At 42.9% G+C, this 20,532-nt stretch overlaps 1 protein-coding gene across 12 annotated transcripts in view; it reads left to right on the top strand.

Moving 5' to 3' along the window:
• The window catches only part of mef2d (myocyte enhancer factor 2d), a 95,037-nt gene that overhangs the window by 11,967 nt on the left and 62,538 nt on the right, over positions 1 to 20,532 (top strand). Inside the window, exon 1 of one of the 12 annotated variants that reach the window (XM_047334754.1) lies at positions 10,418 to 10,651. The exons of the other annotated variants lie outside the window; for them this stretch is intronic. The gene's annotated coding sequence lies outside the window, so the exon portion shown is untranslated. Of the gene's footprint in view, positions 1 to 10,417; positions 10,652 to 20,532 lie in introns of those variants that run through there. 12 annotated transcript variants of the gene reach the window in all.

Raw genomic sequence — 20,532 nt, 5'->3', positions numbered from 1 at the left:
ATGGGACCATCTGCGCAGGGCTCATTAAGTTAGCTCGGAGCTAACATGGAGACAGAGAGTGTAGAGATGGGGGGGGGGGAATGGGAAGGGAACTTATTCCTATTCATTCTTCCTCTGTTGTAGAATAGCTATTGGCCTAATGTTTCTAGGGAGAGAGTGCTTTACTTTCCGGAATATGAACATACTTTTCACCTAAATGATTTTTTTTGCGTTGACCAAATTTAAATTTAGCCTGAACATAAAACAGCCTCACACGGAGATATAGATTTGAAGGAATTCTAAAACATTTTAGAAAATTTGCTTAAAAAATTTGGCTTAAAATAACCCAAAAATTTAAAATTGACGAATAACTTTTCCCCGATAGAAATATAATACATGGTCGATATGACGTCTATAAAAAAATGTTTTGACCCGCAACACGAACAGCCAAACGGATTTATTGCTGAGGTGATGTTGCGTGTCCACCTTTTTGTCCTAACCAGGTGCTGTCGGCCTTGTATTGCTGTACTGTAATGGCTCCTTCACACACAGGATGTGGTTTTTTTTTTACGTTTTGAGCCAACTGTATCTATGCTTCTTGTCTTTTAAGCCATGGAAATAGTTTTTCTTATTCGTTTGGAGCTATTAAAAAGGTCTGACAAGTCGTTGAATCTGTGCTCGCAAAGTGTGCAGATACACTTACGGCTCTTTAAAGTGCTGTTGAAATCTCAGATCTCTGCTCTGATGTACGAAGCCAGTTCAGCGCATCAGCGAGGAGTGTTTTTCGTGGCCAAAAGCGCAGCTGCGCTTTCAGTCGATGGAGAGTGTTCTTGTTTTCTGGCGGGCCGTGTCAGCGCAAGCATTAGATAACGTTTTATTTGATGGTGTTCAATGGCTGACTCGTCCTCACCTCTCGCCCAGGCCTCTCCCGCTCTCCAGCCCACACACACACACACACACACACACACACACTCACACACACACACACACACACACACACACACACACACACACACACACACACACACACACCGACCGACACACTCTCATGTAAAACCAAAACGCACACACCAACATCCACCCACTGACTCATGTACACGCTCATCAACACACACACTCTCTGAGCATCCTTCCTCTGGAGGATTCTGGCCGATGTTTATGTTATTGAACTGGTTATCACATTACAGCTGGAGCAGCACCGAGCTCGGAGAGAGAGAGTCCTCCAGTTTTCTCAAGAAAGGAAATGAAGGCAAAGGGAGTGCAGGGAAAAAACAGATAGACGGGAGGACAGGATAAATATATGCTGAAATGTGTTTTGCACAGCTTTGATCAGCATCATTGGGCTTCTTTACTTATTTTGAAAACCACGCAGAATGTTCTCCTCACTAAAGAAGTCAGTTTTTTTGCATCTTCAGTTCTGCACATTGACCAGACACAGTCCAGACACTGAAGTTTTGACCCAGTCTTGTTCATCTGTTTTCTTTCTTTCTGGCAAACAGAGAATAAAACCTCTAACCCTCACGGTGTTGTGCCTGAGCTCTGTGCTTGGGCCAACTTGGGACAAATGCAACAACGCATCGGTTCAATGCCTTTGTATATTGAGTTATACTATGCTTATGCTATGCTATACTTTGTTTTCTATTTAATGTTATTTTTTGTTGTATTTTGTACATACTAACCCTTTTTTGTAAATTTCTTCATATATTCTTCTGTCCACTTTGCAGCTGTAATGCCCAAATTTCCCCATTGTGGGACGAATAAAGGTATATCTTATCTTACGGAATGTAAATGAATCCTTTGCCACAGCGGTATCCTGTGAACGACGAAAGAAAGGGAAGATTTGGTGGTTAGCAAGTCTGCACTAGAACTTATGGAAACTTCTTCCGTCTTGTGCTCTGTTTTGCACACCCGGCAAGAAAACATAATCCAAAGATGTGTTGTTGTTGTTTTTTTTCCATTTCACCCCATGGTTTTTCTCTTCCGATCCAAAGAAGTGCTGTGCTTTCAAATCCCCTCTCTTCTTCCCAGCTTTGCTCCTTTCTACAAACCGATAGTCGGTGGCCTAAAATATCCCGCCCACGCTCAGCCACAATTCACTTTGCAGGAAAACTTTGTCTGACAAAAGCATTGAGAGAATGTTCATGGGGGGGGGGCACAAATTCCTAAATAATACTTCAGTGACGGAGCCTGTTAGGCTCCATCAAAGGAGCCGTCGTGCTGTGTTGCTGCAGAATCTGACTGGCAAAAAGGTTTTACTCTCGACGGTCGAGGAAACGCTAAAAACATGTGACTGTGAAACAAGTTGACTAAGAGGTCAATTATTCCCTGACTCAAGCGTGACCTCTAGATTATTACATCCACATCATATGGTTTAAACTGTGACAGTGATTGTACACAGCGGTGATTGAAGTGAAAACCTGGGTATTGTGGGTTAAAATGATTATGGATTATCATGACGGCGTGGTTTTCTCCTCGACGTAATGCCGCCACCGGCTCCGCTCAGGCAAAGCAAAGGAGCTTAGTGCTTTTAGCCCGTACTTCTGTGCTGCGACAGCATCTGTTGTTATAGTCGGACACAGCATACACACTCGTGAGCCACTCAAACACATGCTGGAGGGTCATAAAGCCTGGTTTTAATGCACTGAAGGGAAGTGTGTGTGTGTGTGTGAGTGAGTAGGTGATACAGTATGAAGGAAGGCTTTTCACAGAGAACAATTCCTCTGGAGTCACAACAGGTGTGTGTGTGTGTGTGTGTGTGTGTGTGTGTGTGTGTGTGTGTGTGTGTGTGTGTGTGTGTGTGTGTGTGTGTGTGTGTGTGTGTGTGTGTGTGTGTGTGTGAGAGAGAGAGGAGAATTATGAGCTGGGCACTAAAGGGAAAGGGGGGGGGGGGGGTTGGAGGCTTATGAAGAGTCCCCTCTGCCCCACCTGTAGCCTGTCAGCTGTTGTAAGCCTGTTAAAACGTCAGCTGTTTCTGAGGAGAAGTGTGTGCGTGTGCGTGTGCGTGTGTGTGTGTGTGTGTGTGTGTGTGTGTGTGTGTGTGTGTGTGTGTGTGTGTGTGTGTGTGTGTGTGTGTGTGTGTGTGTGTGTGTGTGTGTGTGTGTGTGTGTGTGTGTGTGTGTGTGTGTGTGTGTGTGTGTGTTAGTCAATGTCAGGGAGCTTGTGGAGGATTTGGGGGGGCGGCTCCGTGTGGCCCTCGCCGCCCCATTGCACATCAAACGCCTCGTCGCCTTTGGGGATTCGTTTGTGCACAGAGCAGCACCTCGTTCCTGCGCTGAGCACCATTACAGCCCGGTCTCGCTTTGCCTCTTTCCTGCTCATGTAGCAACTCAGGCTTAAAAAAAAAAAATCATACCTTCAGGACACGGAGCTAGAAATTTGTGAAAAACACAGAACTGTTGAATTTCGTCAATTTATCTCTTATCTTAGTTTGATGTGTGATAAGTTTCTCAAATTATTTGGTTTCACCTAGGGCTGCAACTAATGATTATTTTCAATTATCGATTAATCTGTTGATTATTTTCTCGATTAATCGATTTGTTTGGCACATAAAATGTTGTGAAAAATGTCGATCGTGTTTCCCAACCCCCAAGATGATGTTTTGTTTTGTCCACACACCAAAGATATTTACTGACTATGTTTACTGAGGAGCAAAGAAACAGGAAAATATTCACATTTAAGGAGCTGAAATCATAGAATTTGGACTTCATCAATTATCAAAAATAGTTGGCAATTAATTTAGTAATCGAATACCTACCGATTAATCGATTAACCGGAATTTCTTTCTGTACTATTGTCAGGACCGTATCTTAGTCTGTGCGCCTTTGAGTATGTTACTCTACCAAACCTGAAACTTTTCTCTATTCATCAGAATGTGTGCCAGAACTTAGAAAAATAGAATCCAAAATAGAATATAAAGAAATAACTAAAAGATTTGATGACAGTCTGAAGTGGTCCAAATGTTGATTTCAGTTTAAATCTGAATATGCCTGATGAATGAAACAAGACGGAGAACTCAGCCCCGGCTTTCAGCTGTGGATGCTTTTCAACATTTGGTGCTAGGGAAACTTTTTGGCTGGTGCAGCTAAAGAGGTTTCTTGTTTCTGGAAACGAGTACAAACAGCTGGACAGTTTAGCAGCAGCACTTGCAGATCTGGTGAGGAAAGTTTGACTCGTGGCATCAACGCAGGATTGAGATCCAGCAGGAGACTTGGTGGACTCCTTGTGTCTACAGCTGTTTCTTCTGTCTTCAGACGGTCGGCTTCATATCTTTTCTCCTGTTCTACAAATGATTTTTATGGACTACTGCTTCCGATTGTTGAACGAAAAAAAAGACCAAGGGGGCATCTCAGGACATCTTGTCTTATCTGACCGACAGTCCAGATCACAATATAATAAAAAGAACTCTTATATGTGACAACAGAAAAGCAGAAAATCTTCACACAGAAGAAACAGAAAATATGTTTGTGTGTTTGAGTTGCTGAGTCATTTTCTGTCTGTTGAGTATTTGACAAATTGTCTCAAATCTATATCATGGTCAGGGAAAATATACTTGTTTAAAATATCTATTCTATCTGTTTAAACTCCACTGGACTTCAACTTGGTTATGAGCAGTTTCCCTTCATTTAAAGGGGTTGAAGATATGTTAATATTCTACTACAGTGTTGAGAAAAGTCAGAATAAAATGATTTTTATCTTATTCCTTAAATTGTCTCCTGACCCATAATCCAGGGGCTTGATGGGGGATCCTGACCCCAAGGCTGGGAACCACTGGTTGCAGTTTAACCACATTTCTGAATTAAAAGTCACAGTATATAAAACTGCTGAAAACCATAGCAACAGAGCCTCTACGTTGAAAGGTGACTGACGGTGGTGAAAAAAGCTTAAACTTAAAACAAATGATCTTTCAAAAAATTAGACCCAGCTTCTCTTTCACCCTGGGATTTTTTGCCAAACTAAACTTTATTTGATAGAATAGAATCAATCAATCAAAATCAGAAGTTTTCAAATATGAAATGTTGTCTCAGGCCAAGCAGCTGTGTGTAAAACTACATTATGTATATATATATATATATATATGTAATTTAAAAAAAACTATTTTTGTTCGCGTGAGCGAAATGTCTCTCTAGTCGATCATGCTGCTGTGGGAGCCACAGGTGTTGAGTGATTTATGGCTTTAATTTACTTGATAAATTATAATATAATATAGCAACAAGCAGAGCATTAATTACAATACAACACTGATGTACTGTTTACTGCTCCAGTCGCCTGGCATTGAGACCGAGAGAGCATATTACGAAACTTGACACACTAAAGTAGTAAGGTGTTCACAGAGAGGCATGTAATCAGTTTAAAGATACTTGTTTTCCTCATTATCAAGTAGAGAAATCAATGGACGTTCATTGAATTCACCTTAAACAACCTTTAATCAGAAATTAAAAGAATAGGAGAAAAGCTTAAATGAGTATTTTGAAACAATGCGAGACAAAGATTCAGACAAAAAAAGTGTCAATGCCCGTCTGGACGCTAATACTCGGTCTGTGAAACTGTTCCTGGCTTGTGGAGGGGCCGGAGCCTTTGTGGTGGCAGCTGAGCGAGGCTGACAGTTGAAGGGAACAGGTTGCTGCGTCTGTTAGAGCTCGTCTTGCTGCTCTTGACCTTTAACCTTTAGCTGTGACACCTCTGGGGGACGGCAAACCTCCCCAGTCAGGCTGGGCGACGTGAGACAGAGTCGCACAGTACTTGTTAATGCCATTAGATAAAACTTAATGGTATTTTTTTTCTTTTTTTACAGTTATGTTGTGTCACATCTTCCTTTTTGAACAAATGTTATTGGCTTGTTTAATCCTAAAAGTTCCTAAAACCAATACTTGTCATTTCATAGACAAAGTTCTTAAATCATTCATTTGGAAAGTAGTTGGCAGATGAATCAATTTGGATGATTTGGGTGTCTCACTGTAGTGAAGTTAAATATTTTGCTTCTCTGTGTTTCCGAGTGTTTTTGATTTGAAATGACAGGAAGTGGTGAGGAACAGAAAATGAAAGGTAAGCGTGAGAAAAGTAGATTTGTCTAAACTAACCTGAACATTAAAGGTAGATGTAGTTTTTATTACCCAATGATCTGAATGCCAATGAACTGTGTGCGCGCACCAACCATTTGCGCTGTGGAAGTGGCTGGTCACATCTGTGGATTCCCACCATGTTTAATTGTCAACATGCAGAATTGTCTTGTTTTCCGTGTAAGACAAGTTTTGGTTTTAAACTCGTGACTTTTTGGCATTTACACCTGCCGTCTACACTGCTCTGGAGTTCTCCACCCACCACAACATCTGCTTGACTTTAGTTTGAAACTTTGGGGGTTGCATTTTAGTTCGAACAAGCAAACATTTTGATTTATAAAACACATTCGCTTCCTTTTTGGGTTTTATCAGTCACGACTTGTTGCTCACACTTAAAGTGGCGGTAAGCGATTTTGGAGAAAGCTGGCTGGACCTCGAACCCGCAGCATTAGGCTATGAGAGACCGATGCGCTCACCACGAGGCCGAAACCCCTGAGATGTAGCGGTATCCGCTAGCACGTCTCTTAAGGTGTCGGGGAGTGACGTTTGCAAACTGCACACATGGTGTTGTGTGCTGTGGTCTGCAACATTTTTTTGGTTTTCGATTTAAAGAGCCAGGGCTGAGCCGAAAACCCAGATTTTTTGGGGGAGCGCACACAGAACCGACAGTTAGGGGACGGCATGGAAAGATTTGCTGGTTTTCACAAAACGTGGATTGCTATAGAATCATTTACTGCCCCTTTAAGCCGTTCACATTAGACGAACGCAGCGGGAGATTGTCCGAATCCAGACAAGTTCACATAAAGCAGTCATCTGGGATCTGGGATAACTGGGCTGAGGAAAACAGTGTTTTTGATCCGCCGCTTTGTCTGTAGCCACGCCAACATTATATACGTTCTTACTTGGCCCATGTCCCGTCCTTCCCCCAAGTTTTGTGGAAATCTGTTCTATAGTTTTTGCATAATCCATCTGACTGACAGACAAACAGTCGGACAGGGGTGAAAACATGACCTCCGTGGTGAAGGTGATGAGAAGTAGTTGCCTCCACAGATGACCAGGACCAGACAAGGAGAACTGATGAGTATCAGACCTTGTAGCAGCATTTTAATAAACCACAACCTTAAGCATTCATACAATTTTGCAGAGCCACAGCGATTAATAGTTGTATTCATCAAGTGTGTAGGTGTTTGTTTTTTTAAATTCCAGGCCAGTTGACTCATTAAAACCCCGCTAGCAGTCCTGTGTTGATATCGGATCACAACGTTGCCTTTGAGGCCGCAGACTTAAGTAGAAGGCAGTGGGTGAAAACGGACTGTAAACCAGTTCGACCAACTGGAACACGAAGCACAAGCAAAATGTTAACTGTATCATCTTTCCAGACATTGTGGTGTGGCACAGTCACGCTGTTAACGTGTTGATTAAGAAAAAAGCCTGGACAGGCATCTGCTCTGACTTCTCGTGCTGTGAGCTCTTGTGACGCGACATTTGTCAAGAGTGTGACAAAAATGTGGAGAATTCCTCAATGATGTAGGTCACACAGCAGCAGAATCTTTTTAAATCTGCCCCATCCTTGGGAGGGAGGCAGATTTGCACAAGCAGGGGATTCACTGTCAAACCCTTGAAAAGCATATTGTGTTTATTCACAAACTCTTCTCGTACAAAGTACCAAATAAGCTTGTCTGTAACAAAAGCTCGAGTTTTTCTTTGTGATGGCACGACACTTATGTGGCACCAGAAACACAAATCTTTTTGCCTTTTCTACAACTGTTCCCAACTTTTGGCCTCTATGTGGATGGAGGTTTATCATTGCGAGACTTGGGCTTTGTACGCTTGTGTGTTTCCTTTCAACATAAATACACTTGCCTCTGGGCAAAGTAGCTGCTTCCTCTCACTGCTCTGTTGAAGAATAGAGAATAGATTTCCTCTCGCTCAGTGTTTGTGCCTCCCCCACCTCTCTCCTCGGTGCCGGATCCCCACCGCATGTACCACACAGTCTTGGCCAACGCTCGTGTTTGTCTCAGGAAGAGCGGATCCCCATTTCAGGCTGCGGGCCAACACCGTGTGTTCAACACGGAGGGCCCACATGCAGCCGCACACACGGACGACAAATGTGGATGGAGTGGGGGGGGGTCCGGGGGCTTGTGAGAGCTTGTGTTTGTTGTGGAAGTAATTGTGTCATCGGTGCTCTGACATTAGGATTGTTGTCTTTAGTGGTGTTGTTTATTTGTCCCATCCATGGGCAGATTTCCTGCTCCAGATAGTTGGAGGCAGTTAATATTTTTCCACCCTACCCTCACAGATTTATCCATATAAGTTACTGCTTCAGGACGAAATTGTTCCTCGGAATTTTCGCCCCTTGTTTAACCCGCAGGGCTCTGGGCACAGACACGCCTGCACCCATACATACAGCAGCACTGTACAGTCGCTGCGTTGTGTGGAAACTCAATGACACAACTGTTTAGCGGACTCCTGGCCTCCCATTTCCCACACACACACCCCATCCGCCCCCCAGCCCCCTCGGAGATTTCAAGGTCAGGAAAGGGCAAGGGCTGGGAATCATTCCTTGGGAAGCAGGGCGACTGTCTCAAGCGGTCATGGACAGCGAACCTCTCCTTTTACAGTCGTCTCTGCGGTCATCTTTCTGCGTCTCACCGAGTTCAGCTCTGTGAGCGTTTAGAATTCATCAGCGGCGTTCCTCTTCGGAGCCGACGGGGACGGTAGATGTGGCGCTGCAGCCGGCTAAGGTTGGTTGACAGCAGAGGAGTGGTTTTAAAGTCAAGTGTTGGGGGATTTTGACTGAGTGGCACGAGACATTACCAGTGTGTTTAACTCTCTGACAGCTGAGCATGCAAATGTATGTGTGTGTGTGTGTGTGTGTATAGATGTCGGGGGTGGGAAGGGGGCCTTCAAGGGTCCACTGGAACAAAAGGTATGCAGGCAGCTGTCGTCCCACTGCCAGCAGCACATGATCCAAATGTAGGATGTACACTCGCATGTGCGCAAGGGACAGTTTGGTGTCCAACAAGGTTCAGACATCCTCAGCTAGTGACACACACACACACACACACACACACACACACACACACACACACACACACACACACACACACACACACACACACTCACACACACACACAAGGTCAGACACACATCACATTCTTGTTGAATATTGTCAACTTCATCCAGTATAGTTTCAGGTTCTGTGTGGTATTTTTCCCTCCATTCCTCTTAGTTTCCATTCATTTCGGTACAATAATACGTCTACTAGTCCAAACTTGATTGAGTTAGTAATCCACCAGTGTATGGCTGCACCAAATGATTATTATTAATCTATGTACATTATTTAATTTGTCAGTTATTTTGGTTACAAAATGTGATTTTGTTTTTACAAGTTCACTATAACCTCTGCGGAGCTCGGGAGGTGACATGGGCATAATATTTTTTATAAACCAAGTGTGTGCTTTATAACTCCCGTGGACTACCAATTCGCACTTGAGACTTAACAAGGTGCATGCCCCCCTTACCATCAGCATAGCGGTTAAAAATTCGCTAGCGCTTGGCTGCAGTGATGTGTACTTTGTATCTAATATGTATATAAAACACAGGTAGGCTGTAAGTACCCCTTACTGTTTTCTTAAGTTGAGCTGCAGCCAGGCGCTAGCTAGCGCTATGAAGCAGTTTATAACAAAATTATGCCCATGTCACCTCGCAGGCTCCTTGGCCCACAAAGTCCAGTGTGAAGTCTTCAAATGTCCTTCATCTGTCTGAACAACATTGCAAAGACCAAACATATTTCATTAACAATGATAGGAAAAAAAAAATATATATTCACTTGAGAAGCTGGAACCTAAATGCCTTTTGCCTAAATAAGTAATTCAAATGAGTATTCGATCAATGAAATTAATGTCTTCACTTGGTTATCTCCATAATCATTTAACTTCAGAGGTCAAGGGATTTTTCAAGAGTCTGCAAATACATTTTCTTCTCACATGAATTAATAGAAGCAAACAATTTCAGGTGAAGAAAGACGTTATTGTCCATCATGAGTAAAATAATTGCAGTGCTGTAAATACAAGAAGAGATGTAAATGCATGGCTTGTAAAATGATCAGCCAAGACGTTGACACGTGATTTGTAATAAATGGGCTGAAAAACAACAACAGCACTGGGACTTACGTGTCAAAGAGACGATCAACAAGCAACAGGGCAAAACAGGGACGCCGATGAATTGGTGGCAGTTGCTGAAGGCATATTAGGGCAAAGAGTGACCTGGGAGGGGTTTGCTGGTGGGGAGTGTACTGAGTGAGTGTTAGGATGGTGGGGGGGTGACAAGAAGCAGGAGCATTAGGGAGGGGGTGTCCAGTGAGAAGGGTAATTTGGGGCGTCCAGAGTAAGGCGTTCCAGCAGCAGTTGTCACTTGAGCAGCCGATAGTCGAGTGGCACATGTGCTGCTCTGAGTGGGACGCTCAGTTTCCCTCTGTGATCAGTGACTTGGACTATCTTGTACGTGGACGTCTTTTCAAAATCGACTGGCCTAAATCCAGAATCCAGACGTTTTTCCCCCTCTTCGCGTCAGAGATCTTCCATAACGCCTTTTGGTATCTTTAACCTTTGACGGTAAGAGCGAGCGACGGGGAGATTGTGTGCCATTCCCCTGCCGTGTGCTTTACTCAAATCCATAATTGTTTGAAGTGAAAATGTCATTCTTGATGGCTGTTTTTAGGAGTTCACACTGCCTGGCTAAAATTAAGCATTGTTTCCCACATTGCTCATGCTTGGTTTAAGCTGAGGTGGCATAGAGGAGGTCTCAAAAATGCTTTTAACTTCCTCTAATCAGTCCGGTGAGTGGGGTGCCCTGCTGGCGCCTCTGAGGACTTTTCAAGGCAGATAGCGAGGAGTGCGAGGCGACTTTGTGTGTGTGGCCTGTTCTCTGTCGTCAGCCGCCAAGCTGACACCTTACCCCAGCCACGAAATCGTCTGAGCGAGGGGGGGGGGGGCTGGACTGTTGTGAAGATTTATGGCGGATAGCTTGTGTTGTCGTGAAGCTCATAGCATCACACCTGTTCTTTTTCTTTCTTCAATTGAAGGCTTACGTGGCCATTAATGTGTGGAGTGATCGCCCTTGACACATGGTAAAAGCATGTCTCCAGTAGAACCACAGATGTGACTCGTTGATGGTTTACTTTGACTTTCCTTTTCTTTTTTTTTGACTTTTCTCTTTTCATATCTTGTTGGGTTTGACGTCAGTCGGACAGGAGGTAAATAACAGGACGTATTTCTATCCATGTTTGCTGACCTGGGGTTATTTTCCTTCAGAGCTTCTTCTTCATTTTTACGTATTTGAAAAATAGTTTGTCTGCCTCGACAACTTCCATAGAAAATCTCAGGATCACTATCTCAACCTACAGATGTGTGAGAGAGGGTTAGTGAATCTTCTCCCTTCAGAGTTATAATAGTGCTCCACAGGCCGGTTTCTACAAGTTCATCGGCCTGCCTCATTTTAAATTGCTCAGAAGTCGGGCGGACGGACTCGCTCGGTCTCCGAGCAGCTGCTCGACTCTTGTTTTGAAGGGCATCTTGACAACAAAGCTCTCGATCTCCTGTGGCCAGATAGATAGGAAAAGTGCCTCTTTGTGGGAGCTCGTGCCTCTAAACGACCACACGTTTAAACAGTCATGACGAGTCGTTTCTTTCAGTGTCTCGACCTGTTTTCTTCAGGGATGGTTGATCTGCTGAGAGGTTTGCAGTTGGCTTCTCAAAGCAGCGGAGTGGGAGCCATACTCTCGGCTGAGTGTTTATTATTATTATTAAGCTCCTTCAGCATTACTCGCGGTGCCCACATTTCATAGTTAACGATGGATAGATCGAACAAAACATTTTGTAGTGCGTGCCAAAAATAGAAAGGTTTTATTGTGCTTAAAACGACAGCATTCCTCCTCCCACTCACCTGTGTCCAAGAAACTAAACCTGATGGCTTTGTCGTCGGGGCCTCGCCAATGAGAACGTGTTCGACTGGTGGTGCCAAACTTTCACATACGCATGTCGACTCCGGCATGCGCAACTCGTGTCCTCCCATGTCACATTGATGTCATCAGTGTTTGGTCTTGAGGGCATTTTTCTCTGTCGCAGATCTTTTGTTGTTGCGCCGCAGCAGATTTAAGACAAAGGGAAAAGCTGTGTGGGAGTAAAATCCATCCCAGTAAGTTCACTTCGCCTCTCAAGAGGTGCATTCCGAAAACAATGTTCTGTTTGTCCTAAGGAAAAACATTCTAGAGATTATATATCATCTGACAGCAGGATGATGAGTAGTTAGAGTAAATACAGGAACTTGTTTAATCAAATTATGGTTAAGATAAGATGAACCTTCATTGATCCCTGTAGGGGAATTTAAAAAATTGACACAGCACATGAGTGTAGCAGCACAGGGGAAAATGAATGAAATAAAGTAGTATACAACCAGAATCTAAGATAAAATAGAAATATATTTAATGCAATAACAAACAATATATACAAAAGTGATTTATTGATTGAGCAGTTGTTTTTTTTATTGGTTAAATATTTTTTAGTCTAACATGGAGCTAGCACAATGACAGAGTTAAAGACGAAACTATTAGTCAAACCAATGGTAGGATGTAAAAAAGAATTCATGGCTGCAGCTAAAAAAATATTCATAATATCAATTTATCTGGCAGCTAATCACACTATGTTCAAGAGCGTAACTTCGTCCAACCAACAGTCCATGACCCAGACATATTCAGTTTACAAGGACAGAAAAAATAGAACAAATTTCCAATTCCGATATATCAGCTGATATGTTTATTTAAAAAAAATGGCGTAACAGACCCTTATGACAAATAAATGTCACTGAGGCTTCATATTTTACACTTAACCATAAACTTTTTTGTAAATAGAAATAGATGAAAAAATAAAACAACATGAATTAAGAAAATAAACAACATGCAACAAACATATATGCTCATATCGATTCAATTTAATTCAGTTTTATTTGTGTAGCGCCAAATCATAACTCCAGGCTCTTTACATAGTGAGGTCGTGACCTCACACTATTACAGAGAAACCCAACAGTTCCCACAATAAGCAGCACTGAGACTGTGGAGGAGAAAAAATCTCCCTTTTAACAGGAAGATATCTACTCTTTCACATGTCTGTGAAAGGGCCATACAGGCCAATTTTTATCGTCAGCCATTAGTTAGACTCTATTTGAGACACTATGAGCAGTGATTGATCCTCATTAAGGATAAAATGATTAGTGATGATTTTAAAAACGGTTGACTTTAACTTTTCTATAAATTAATAAATTTCCTCAGCACTAGATTTGACCAGATTATTGACCGACGGCAGGTTTTCGCTGAAGTCCTCTCAGCTCTTGGTGCTGGGGACAACTTCATTAATCTGAAAAATAAACAATAGTTTAATCGATATTGAGAATTCTCACTAATTTACAGCGCTACACAAGTGGGACAAGCGGATGCTGCTGGGATTCAACCTGGGACCTCTCGAAACACACAAGGCCTCCCGCAAGAACCAGCAGCAATGGGACGGGATATGGGTCAAGAAAGAACCCATTACTAAATTTTGGGGCACAAATATTTTCACTGATTTCCCCAGGGAATGATTCATGTATCTTGATGAAACAAATCAGGCATTTTTAGGTGATTTGGTGCGGCAGAGGTTTACGCTCTAATGGAAATGTAAAAGAAAACGTGGGCAGGTGAACCACTGTGGTGACAGTGAACATAAAAATCTTTCCGTCTCATTGTTCCACTGGCTCCTGCAGTCGTCCCACACCTCTCTGGGATGGGCGCGCCTCTTCAGTGCGTTAAGTGCGTCTACCGCCGGCAGTGATGTAACCTGACAGGTCAAACCACATAGTCCAGGCTGGTAATGCAGCACGGACGGGCAAGTCTCAGAGTCAACAACTAAACACACTACAAGTATTGTGAGTCCTCTCTGCTCCACATGCTTTCTGAGCCGATGGACAAAAGGCACCATTCTCTGTTTGTGTGTGTGTGTTGGTGTGTACACGCATGGGGGTATTATGGGTATTTTTGCTGTATTCAAGCTGGAGGCTATGAGCACAACCGGTAGATCAGTGACAGTTAGGGCACGCTGTGTTAAGTGTATGTGTGTGTGTGTTTTTCTTTGCGTGTGTGTGACTGTTTGTTTTTATATTTTGTGTGTGTGTGTGTGTACGTAGACTGCGGTATTGACAGCGGCCCAGCAGCGCGGGCGTGATTCACGAGCCGAGAGGTACACATCTCTTCACCACACCACCCATCCCGTCTCAACCCCCCAACCACCACCTTAGAAGTGCTGCCCTTGCACTGCATCAGCCTTCCCCTCTCTCCCCCACCGCTCCAAAGTCTCACCCATGATTGGTTAAGAGGAGGAGGGGGGAGGGGAGATCATATTCCACTGCCTGGGTTGGCAGCGCAGACGCACAGGCACAATAACAGTCAGACTTCAGATGTAAGGCCAGCAACTCCGTCCGCCATCTTTCCCCCTCCTCCACTGTTTGTCAGGGAGTGGCTTCACCCCACCTGCTGATGCCTCTACCCCAATATCAGCATTAGGGTTTTGTTGATATAGCGGAGATGCATGCTGGGTCACTGCAGCCTGGGTGTGGCAACAGCCGTGTCCAATGGTTGCCCGGGAACATGAGGCAACAGGCTGTAAATATCACACAGCTGGTGCTGGCAGAACACCCTCAAGGTTGGGCCGCAAACCGAGCCTCGCTGGGTCACATTAGGGAATTCAGCGGCCCAGTTAGACGCCAACCCCCCCAGCCCCAAGCCCCATGCCCACCTGTGAGCCAATGAGGAACAAGCCCATTCGATTTTTACCTCCTCCCTTCTAAAACCTGATTCATGATGCCAGTGAACTTCGACGCTGGCAAGTTGTGTATGAACCTTGGCATGATCAAAGTAGCTGGAAGACGTACTCCAGCAATTTGGTTTTGTTCCTTCATAAAGTGGAGTTACTTAAGATGCCCTGTCTGTCCTGGAAAAAAACTAACAATAAAAAAACATGGATCAGTGAGGCTGTTTTGTTTCATGAGATCCATGAATTTAAAAGTTCATCAGATGGCAAAACATAACATACAGTAATGATATTACAGGAAGAGATTTGAAGACTCTGGATGGTACTCGTGCAAATTTGGCCGCCGGATGATTTATATTTACTTGTGCGAAGAAGGCAGGTTAACACAACCCGAGACTATCCGCCCTTTCTCTGTTGGACGTTGGGAGGATCAATCACTTCATTGGCTTTCGCACAAATGTTCTGCTTGAGTTTGAATATTTCAACTCGAGCATGTGCAGCGAATGACACGAATCGTGCATGTAATCTTATCGTGCATAAAAAATTTGCGTTGTGTTTGGCTAACGCAGCATGAAAGTGTGATTTTCTGCCTGAATGTGACTTCATTCATTAGCTAGCTTGCTAACTCTTGAATCTACATAATGAAAGCCGTGGAGCATCATTTCATCAGACACCTCGCAGCCTGGTAAACTCGTCCACATTTCACCTCCACAGTCCAGGGTTTCTCTTATGTAACTGAAATCTGATTATTATTGTCATGACTGATCAATATGACGATTATTTTCATACTCAAATAGTAAGTCAATATTTTATTATTTTTGTCAGACGAAGAGACTTGTGATGGTTGAAGATGTCACAGACACCTGCTGATTTGGTTTCATGTGATTCCCAGTTGAGCGGAGCATCATTTGTCATCTCCTGTTTCGTCCAGCGCGTCAGGCCGGTTTGAGTGATGAATGGATATTGGTGAAGTATTGATCTGCCCGGACTTCAAACTGAGGGGCAGATCAGTCATTTTGATAGCCTGCTGCAGAGGTCATGACTCCTGCAGCTACATGCAGGCAGGTTGCCCGAATATTGAAACCCGAAGCCTCAAAGTCCTCTACGGATTCTCGAGGTGACTCCTGTGATATTTTGCCAATACAGCGTGCAAACCGATATGATAGTTTTCCATACACGCCGTTGACGGGTAACATGATTTGTAAAGATATCAGTTAGCAAATGATGTGATATGTTTTTTGCTGGGGTCTGTACTAAACAAGCATTTTCTCCAAAACCTTGCGCCTGATTATATAGCACCACAATGCTTCAATTATAATTATATAAAAAGTTGCATCTCCTGCAATTTAAAAATTCCACCTGCCTATATGTTTTCACCCCTGTCCGTTTGTTTGTTGATTTGTTTGTCATAAGGGTGGGAGCAATAATCGATTCTTAGATGCATCGCGATTTGCTTTTGAAGGATGTTTCAATGCAGAAAACAATTATCGATTTTCAACATTAAGACGCAACTAAACACCACCGAGCTTCAGACTGTATGGCGGAAATAAATGTATAGAAATAAAAATATAATAGAACATTTTTGGGAATATTCACAATACTTTCGGATTCGAATCTTGAGGTGCTTAAAGATTCCTACCCCTAGTTTGTCAGCAGGATTAGGCGACAGATTTCTGCGAAACTTGGTTTCCCAGGGAATAATTCATGGATCTTGATTGGGAAAAAACAGACCTATTGGCCTAACTGATCCAGGGTTTCGCTACATTCATTTCGTAGCAGTTACCTGCCGCAGCTCCTACAACATTTTATGAAATGTCATGAAGTCACAATTTGACGACTCTGCGAGTGCTTTGATATATATATATCTATATAAAATCCTATAGGAAACACTGTGATGCAAATAAAAAATGGGAATCTAGCAAACTTAAATGTGCTTTTATAATGTGTATGTGCTCTAGTGCCATTCTAGTTTCAATGATATTTCAGTTTCAGTGTAGCCCTCTGCTATTTCTTGGTACACTTTCATCCGCCGTTCCTCACAGTATCGAATATTTTTAGCTCGGTATGATTTGGCTCAATAACAGAGGGTTTTCCTGAACTCCTCTCCTTTAAGCAACACTATCAGCAATATTTATGTATGCGTCCATTCTTTACTCACTTCTCAGTGAGTAAAGAATTCACATTACATGGTCTGTAATTGTTTGCTTCAGCAAATGATTAAAATTTGATTTGGATCAAGATTCATGTATGAATTAAAATACGTGAGCATTTATTGACAAAGTTAGTTTTTTGCAGTAGTATTTTGGGATATTAAAATGTAAGCCAAGAGACAAATTACCCCACAGTTAGGGCTGGTACGTTGAGGGTCTGCAGTGCAGCTGGTTGTGGCCAGACTTGGCGCAGATGTTGGTGCTGAGTGGGAAAAGTGATGGATTTCCCAGCAGTCCCCTGGCATGACTCCAGCAGCCGAGGAACCATCTTCACCACCGCCCTCCCCTGCAACTACCAGCCCCCTACCACTGAACAACTGACCATTATCTCTCTGCTCCAGGCTCTGCTCTGCTGCCACTTGACAGACCAGGGCAGGACAACAAACACACACACACACATGCAAGAGCACAAACGAATAACAAACACTTGTACTGACCAATATATTGATACTTCAGTGATGTTGTAGAGACTTATGTTAGCATACTGACAACGCTCCTCTAAAATGATTGAAAATGAATGGCGGACTCAGTGGAAGAGGACCCTCTCCTGACGTAGATATAAAGGCTCATTCCGAGGAAACGAAAACATGATTCTTTGTTTCACCTCATTATACACTGATTAAAACTGAATATTATATTACCTTGAAAACATGCCACCCTTAATTAATGTTAAGGTTTATTTACTTAATATCGTAATGTTAAGTTTACCAAGAGTGTAATTAGTTTTTACTTTTAGATTGATACAAAATAGAAATATTTGAAAAATAAGAACCTTGCTCTCTCCAAGTGTCGGCAACCTAATGGCTCTGTTTACTCAACGTAATTTGGCTCAAATGTTAGTCAGCAGGGTTTCTCTCTATTTCAGGAAGATGTGATTCAGTGTACCTGAAGACAAGACAAGTGAGGCTAGTGTTTGTGGAAACAAACCAAATTATGCAATGAAAGCAAAACTATTTTGACACCTTTTGAAATGTATTAATGCAGGATGGTTCAAGTTGAAGGAATAAAGGGGAGTTGAAAAGATGAGCCAAACATTATCCAAGCAAAAACCTTTGGCTATCCATGCAATCTTTTTGAAAATTCGGACTGGACAACGTCACAGGACATTAGTCCACATTGCTACCAGATCATAGGTAGATCATAGGTAACTCTGCAACAACACATACATTTAAAGGTGACTGCAATATTCGTGTGGATTCATTGATAGCGTGTTTTCAAGAACACATTTCCATTTGGATTTGCAGGCTGTAATCTGAAGTAACATGGTCATATACAGTATACAATTCAATTTTGTTTTATTTGTATAGCACCAAATCACAACAAACGTCTCAAGGCATTTTAAGTGGTGAGGTCGAGACCTCACAATATTACAGAGAAACCCAACAGTTCCGACAATGAACAGCTCTGAGACTGTGGCGGAGAAAAAAACCCTTTTCAAAGGAAGAAATCTCTAACAGAAACAGACTCATTTGTGGGCGGACATCTGCTGTGACCGGTTGGTGAGAGGAGAGAGATGGGGAGAGAGAGACGGAGAAATATGCATGATGGGAGTTTCCCCCAGCAGTCTAGGCCTATAGCAGCATAACCAAGGGTTCAGTAAACACCTGAGCAGCTATACTACTATGAGCTTTATCAAAGAGGAAAGTTTTAAGTCTGATGTAGAGAGGGTGTCTGCCTCCCACAGTACTGTATGATTTATGAAAGCACGAGTTACCTCAGAGAGTGCATGTAAGCTGTTTGTTTCCTGTGTGTCATGAGTCAGTCACAGCGCTGTGCCGCTTCCCTGCAGGTTGTGACACATTGAGCCTGTGGCAGAAACACTGGTGCCGATGTATCAGTAATATCGAGGGCAGCGGTAGCCAAGAGGACAGAAGGGCAGGTTGTCAGGAGAAAGGTCAACAGTTCACGAACCGGCTGGGAAAATCTGGGGGACGTGCTCTTTAGCTAGTCACTTAACCCCTGATTGCTCAAGGGAAGCTTCTTATTGTGCAGCTGCAGAAGACTGTGGTTGTACTGGGGAGCTTCCGGGGGCAGCTGTGCCCAAATGTGAAGCCTGTCATATCTGAAAAATAAATCCCTGTTAACGTTCTCCTTGTGAATTAATGTTACAATCCGAATATTGCCCTTGCAGCTCATGGCTTTCCACCCACATGTTTGGAAAAGACGATTGCAGCTTTGAAATATTTAATGGCCGCAGCAACAGATGTCATGGATAATGATGCCATCATTTTCTAACTGTTCTTTTACAGACTAATGTTTGATGCAGGCAGACCCGAGACTATGACCTTATGTGGCCTCTCTAAAGCTTAGTGCACACATTAGTACATTCATGGTTTATATTAAATTTTTATACCATTTCTGATGCTAAGTTATATGCTGACATACTATAGGCTGTTATGACTTGTAAATACTATCTTTCTAAAATAAAATGTATGATTATTCTTTTAATTTTTTACCAATTATGCGTCTGATATTTCATGCTTGAAGACATTTTCGTAGATTTAAAGGTTCCTTGTTTTGTCCTACACAAACCCAAGATACATTTTGTATAGACACTAGAGGCTGTCCAAAAATAAGCCGAATCAAATTCCAGAAAATGGCTGAAAAAACTTTGAAAGTATGAGGAAGGTTTTTTTTTCTGCATGAAAACATGTCTTATTAGAAGGCGAAGAGGCATCAAAGAGCTTTATCAACATAGAGTTGCCCGTTCATCCACAGGAATCATACATTTTTCATAAAAGCCGTAACATTTTAGCATCTGTACTTAAAAGTGTTGAAATAAAGTGGATGTAGCAGCTCCTCTTTTAATGTTTGTGCAATTTCCCCAAAAGCTCTGAATTCCTCTACAAACAAGTTGAGCTTTTATGTCATTAATCCCAGTTATAAAATGTTAAAGGAGAACTTTCCATTGGCCCCATGGGAAATAGACGTTTTAGGTGTTCCCCAGGGTTCTAATCTGGGTCCGATGTAGACGCCTAATTATCAGCGTTTATCTTTTCATTGTCCAGAGCCTCTCTGTCATTCTTGCCTGCTCGGCGAGGCAGCAGACACACTCCAGGCCCTCCGCTTCCCATGTGAGAGCAGAGACTCTGCCTGACATCAGACATGGGAAGCAAGCTACGACAGCGTGAAGGGTAAAAGGTCGAGAGTTTAGCACCCCAGGCAGATAAAGCAGCCTTTTCATGTGCGATCAGCTCACAGCCTAAAGACAAATCCCTCAGCACGCTGCCTTTGAGCTTCACCACAACTCCAGCGAGTCCGCTGCTCCCTCTGTGGCTAATGAAGGCTGTGAGAGTGTATGAACACACACCTTGTTATTATTTAGGTAAAATACATTACTGACATCTCTTCACTTGTCCAATTTGAAGCTGAATGAAAAGAATGAATGCACAACATATTGGGAACACCTGTTCCTCTCTAGAGGTGCACTAATGAGGTGATGTAGGA

This window comes from Scophthalmus maximus, chromosome 10 (genome assembly GCF_022379125.1).
Source record: "Scophthalmus maximus strain ysfricsl-2021 chromosome 10, ASM2237912v1, whole genome shotgun sequence".
Taxonomy (NCBI): Eukaryota; Metazoa; Chordata; class Actinopteri; order Pleuronectiformes; family Scophthalmidae; genus Scophthalmus; species Scophthalmus maximus.
Note: the sequence above shows the minus strand (reverse complement) of the source record. Positions and strands in the feature narration are given on the sequence as shown.